Genomic DNA, 6,000 nt, shown 5'->3' with positions numbered 1-6,000 from the left:
CCGGGCCCACCACTCGGAGGACTCGTCTGAAACGGAGCAGTCGAGCCGGGACAGCGGCAGCGTGTCGGTTGCCAAGTACTCGCCCCGGGGGTCCCTCTCGGACATGTCGGATGGCTCGTCTCGGGATAGCCCGGAGCCCCAGACGCTGGGCGAGGCCCAGGCAGTCAGCCGGGCCTACGGGGACGCGCCCTTGCAGCAGCTCCACCCCGAGCCCAAGGGCCCGGTCCCTCGGGGGGTCATCCTGTTCAGCGCCAACGGCTTCACCGCAGTGGCACCCCCCCAACCCTTGCTTCCCGAGCAGGAGGAGCAAGCCGACGGCTGTGTCGCAGAGTCCCCCAAAAGCCCTTGCCTGGAGCGCGATGGACATTGCCGACAGGAGGAGCTGCAAGACCTCCCCGGCTACTGCTCCAAGTCCCAGGGCTATAGCCCGCCCACCGGTTATTTGGAGGGGGAGCACCTGAGGAAAACTCAGGAGCCCAGTTCCCCCTTTGAGGGCTACACCAGCGAGGAGAGCAGTGAGGAGGCCGGCTGGGGATGTTCACCTGCTCCCTTTCCAGTGCCACTGGACGCACATCTGGATGTCAAGACAGCAGCTCTTCCTCACAAGCTTCGGCTCAAGTGCAGGGCGCACAGCAGCGGTGTCCAAGAGTTATTCCCTGGCTCAAGCGCTCTCCCGGCAGGCTGCTGTCAGGAAGCCCCCGCAGCACCAGAGTGGGACAGTGACCGACATGAGGAGATGTCAGTCCTGGTGCGGCAAGCGTTGCTCCTCAACGAGCCGGCCACCTCTGGCGGGCCCCTGGAGAGACTTTTGGGCCGTAGCTCTGGGCTCCACTCAAACCACTCGGTGCCCAAGGACCGTGCCAGCAGGTGGGAGGATGGTTGTCATGACGATGGGCCCCAGCCCACTTGAAGGAGACTCAGGTGTGGGCAAAGATTTGGTTTTTTGTTTTTGCTTTTCAAAAACTGACCTGGGGACTTGGAGAAGAAAGAAATTCGACATGACCGGATGAGCCTTGGGTTTGGGAAAGAGGAGAGGGGCTGTGATCTACCCAGACCCCAGGGCCGCTGGCTTTGGAATTGGTGGAAGTCAGGATCATGAGACACAAAAGGATCATAAATGGGTTGGACCTGGAAGGGGCCTCATGACAGGACAGGCTGTAGAACTACTGAGATCGAAAGGGTGGTGAGATCCTGGCGTTGTTAGGCCCTGGGATTCAGAGTGTAGATGGAATGGGTCTCGCTGAGCTAATCAGGTGGTCGTCACTACAAGGCATTGTTACTTGAAAACAGATTTTGGGATCAGGATCAACAGAGAACACTGAAAAGTTGCCGTCCAGGTTACCCTGCACTGGTGCTGAGGCTCCTGGATAGGACAGTTGTCGGATTGCCAGTGACAACATTGTTTTCTGTCAAGAACTTTCTGGTCGAACAGAGATATCTGTGTTTTTAAATACTAAATAAATGTACAGAAAACCTTAAGAAACGCTTAGAAGTTGTTGAGTGTTCCTTTGGAGTGGGGAAAGTCTGGCACAAAGGAGAAAGTGGTGGTCCTTCTTTTCCAGGGCAACCCGGGCCAACAGAGTACGGGGCACTTGCACTCTTCAAGGGTTTGTCCATTTGTTTTAATATATTTGTATGGCACCTTTTCCATCCACAAGGTGCCTAAAGTCATGCAGTTTATACCAAAAGTACAACACTGAAGTAATAAAATATCAGTATTTGAAATGTCATTCCTAAAAGATTCGTGTCAGAACAGCAGAAGGCCAAGAACATATTCCCTAGAAGCCTGACAGAATAAAGAAGTCTTTGCCTGGGTTTTTTTTTTTTAAATATATGCAGGAGAGAGCTACCACTGTGGGCCGTGTAGGGGGAAGTCTTCCCCAGCTAGGGTGGCACCATCACTGTCTTCAAGCCCTTGAAGGTTCTGACTTTGCCTCAGGCAAGGCTTGATACCACTTGATGACGATCTTAGTAGAGATGCCTCCGGTGTGGGAGGTTGTGGGCTCTCCCACACTGGAGGCCTTCAAGAGGCAGCTGGACAAGCATCTGTCAGGGATGCTTTAGGGTGGATTCCTGCATTGAGCAGGGGGTTGGACTCGATGGCCTTGTAGGCCCCTTCCAACTCTGCTATTCTATGATTCTATGATAGTGCTCCAGGGACGTCACCCTGGTCCCAGGTTCCATTAGGCTTTTAAAAGGTCAACATTTCGCACAGTAACAAAATGGTAGCCACTGCGGTTCTCTCACTAGCACAATATGGTCTTTGGGTCTAGCACAAATTCGCAATTGCATAGGCCCGTCTGAGTTCAGACTCAGAGGCTTCACTTGCTTTTATCACGAGAGGTTGCCCTTTGGCTTTAATAATTTCCCTCCCCGTTGGGAGAAGAAAATTGCACCTGAATTTCTCCCTGCTGTTGAATCTAGGATGGTGGGTGTGGGTGTGGGTGTGATATTGGAGATTAAAAGTGGGGCATATGAGTGGTTGATAAGGCTGTGTGAAGCATGGCAAGGGTTGAGTCTTACCTCCTGGCCTCTGCTTCTGACTGCTTAAACCTGGCCCAGTCCCTTGTGGGTTTGATATCATTTATTTTGTTTTCTTAAGAAGAAATGGCTTTATATTAGGAAGAGGATCCCAGTGGGAAAGCATTTAGGGGAGTGGAGAGTGCCATTTTTTAAAATTATAAGGAAAGAAAGAGTATAGCTTCAGCTGGATACAGAACCCTGGGTGGCTGCTGCTGTGAGCTGCAGAGGGACCCAGAGCCGAAAAGAGAAAAAGCATCTGTCGAATTTAGTCTCCTCTCTCCAGCAGTGGCCAGTCAAACGCTTCCAGGAAGGCCGCGTGCAGGCTGGCACCATTGCCTACTCTGTTTTCCTTGCTCCCCCCAGCATCTGAGGTATACTGCCTCTGAACATAGATGTTCCATGTAGCTATTTTGGGTCAGATATGGATTTCTGCCACTATCCCTTTTTTTTACAGGGGTGATGGGGCAATGAGAGCTAGGCATTGTGACCGAGCCCTTGGGCTATGCTCTATTTGCATACATTATATTCCAAGGTGAGGCTGTGCTCCTGAGAAGCTGCTGAAGGGTCAGCTTTTAAAGGAGCGAGTAGCAGTCCTGTTGTTCCTCTCACAAAACCCTAATCCACCCTCTGGCTTTTTGCATCCCCTGGAACGCTAGCAACATTTTACCCAGGGCTGTGCTTCCTCGTTTTGCAGCATCTCTGGGTCAGGGGAGGATTATCCCCGATTAGCAAGGGCAAGAAGAAAGTGCCATCAAAAGTAGGTCATCGGCTCCCCCACTCCCCGCCTGCATGCGCACGCATGCACACACACACACACTCATTCACTCACTCACACACAAGCACTGCTTGAGGGCGGCTGGGAGCCAGTGTTGTACCATGAAAGCAGCCCCATCAGAATGCCTAGTTTACGTTGCCATGGCAGCTGCAGCCGCCACTGGGCTAAAGACGATAGAGCAGAAAATGGGGTAGCCAGGATGGGGGTAGGGGATGGGCCCTGGGGAGCTCTGCGCTTTCCACACAGCTCTGTATTGACAGCGGGCTAGTTGGGCAGACTGGTTTTGTGGGACCCTGTTCCATAGGCATGGGAGGATCAGCTCTGGGTTTGGGGCAAGGGTGGGCAGCCTGTGGCCCTCCAGATGTTTTGGCTTACAATTCCCATCTTCCCTCACCATTGACTATCCTGGCTAGGGCTGATGGGAGTTGTAGGCCAAAACATCTGAAGGGCCACAAGTTGCCCACCCCTGTTTTGGGGGATCCCAAGTGCCCCGTGGAATGGGAGGGGGCGCCGTGCAAAAAAAGGGCTGCCAACTTGATTTCTTGTCCCTTTTATCAGCAGCCTGTTAGGCAGACTTTTGGCAGGCGGCCGTTTCCCTGACCTGGAGATGAAATGGTGTGGAAGTTTCGCCGACTTAATTATTGGTGTGTCAGAACGCTGTGTTAAAAGACACTGGAAGCAAAGCTAGCAGAAAACATGTTGGCGCACACACACACACACCGCCTTTAGGCAAATGGCATACAAATTGGATCTGGGATTTAATGAGGTCAACACCAAGTGAATTCCAGAACCATTTTGTTGTGGAGATTCTGAATTTCTTAACGGTGCCATTATATGGCACACAGTCAGTTCTTAACTGAAGCATAGCTGGGCTGCCCCCCCTCACCAGTTCGTGCCACAAGCAGCCTTGCAAAATAACCATTGGTTTAATTTCCATCCAGCTGCCCCTCTCTAAGGGGGCTTCCAGACAGAGGGCACCTACTGCTACCAATCAATAGGCATTGTGCACCTATTCTGACTTTTCCTCCTTTAGGGACTTTTCCTGGTAATAAAGGATGAAAGAAGCGGCGGAGAAACACAGGAGGATTAAAAACAGAAAACATCATCTGGGCTCCCTATAACATTCAGTGTTTTAAGCAAAATGTTTGCAGAACAAAAGCCTCATTAAAAGCACCCCGAAAGCCAAGTTGGTTTGCGATTACCTTAAGCTCTCGGTGACAGCAGCATACAAGCCAACGAAGCGATGGGGAAGTTATGGGTCCGCTTCGTTCCATATTAATTTGGTCAAAGAAGCTTTTGTAAATTCTTTCATGGTGCAAATCAAGGAAAGCTCTTATTTCAGCTGTCATGTAGTAGTGAGGTGGGGAAATTTAACAGGTGAAAAGTTTTGCATATGGAAGGTTCCAGGTTCAATTCATGGCAGTCTCCAATTGAAAGGGCCGGGTAGCAGTTGATGGGCAAGTTCTGGTTAAGACCCTGGAGTGCTTATGCTAGCGTTGAGTCGACGAGACTGCAGATGGGCAAATCGTCTGGCCTGTTACAAGGGAAGCGAGCAGAAGGTGCTTCATGCAACGGGCACCCAGAAGGACCATTTATGATCTCTGGTGAAAATCAAAGCTATTTCAACCTTCCTTTTGTTTGCAAAAAAAAAAAACATATTCAACTGTTATTCGCTACCTCAGACTTGGTGCAAGCTAATTGTGCTGCAAATGTTTTGAAATTGCTCTTTTGAAATGTCATCCGCCAACCTTTGTGAGATCAGCAGCTGAGCAAAAAATCTTTCAAAAGTGCACGCTTTCATGGTACCTACCGTATTTCTTCGATTCTAAGACGCCATCGATTGTAAGATGCACACTAATTTCAGTACCACCAGGAGAAAAAAAGCTTTTGATTCTAAGAAATAATAAACGCACCCGTGATTCTAAGACACACCCCGTTTTCAGAGATGTTTACATGGGGGGGGGGAAGTGCGTCTTAGAATCGAAGAAATACAGTATTATGCAGCATCTAAGCACGAATCATGGGTATGGGGGAGGGGACTTTTCCCTCATTCAGGGGAAATACTGTCCTTGTAGTACTTTCTTGTTTAGTTGTTTGTTTAAATGGCTGTCCCCTCTGTTGTCTCTGATTGGTTGGCTGAACTGGTCCATCTTGGGCCACTTCTGACATGTTATTTATTCAAAACATATCTCACTTTCGCACTGTGTGGTCCTCGAGGTGTCTTACAATCAAATAATGGGGGCGGGGGGGAGGGGGTGAATCCCAATTAAAACCAATGTAAATGAAAACATCCTTCTCCACACAGGTAGCTTCCATGTTTTCCTTGATGTGGGGATGGCCGCCATCTTAGATTTTTTTTAAAAAAAGTTTTGGATACATTCATCAATGACCTGCCTGTCAGTGATTATTAACCCTGCTAGCAACCTCCATGTACAGAAGCACTTTGCCTTTGAATACCACTTCCTGGGGGCAAGCAACTGGGGAATTGTTGCCTTTGTGCAACATCCTAGAGGCAACTGGTTGGAAATAATTTATTTATATTTATTTATTTATTGCACTTATATACCACTCCCATAGCCGGGGCTCTCTGGGCGGTTTACAGAAATTCTAAAATCAAGAATTTTATCCTCAATTAGGTAGATCTGTGGTGTGATCCAGCAGGGCTCTTCTGGTAGATAGAAGAATCTGAGGTTAGTGATGTA

The sequence above is a fragment of the Elgaria multicarinata genome, chromosome 3, assembly GCF_023053635.1.
Source record: "Elgaria multicarinata webbii isolate HBS135686 ecotype San Diego chromosome 3, rElgMul1.1.pri, whole genome shotgun sequence".
Taxonomy (NCBI): domain Eukaryota; kingdom Metazoa; phylum Chordata; class Lepidosauria; order Squamata; family Anguidae; genus Elgaria; species Elgaria multicarinata.
This window is presented reverse-complemented; position numbering follows the sequence as displayed.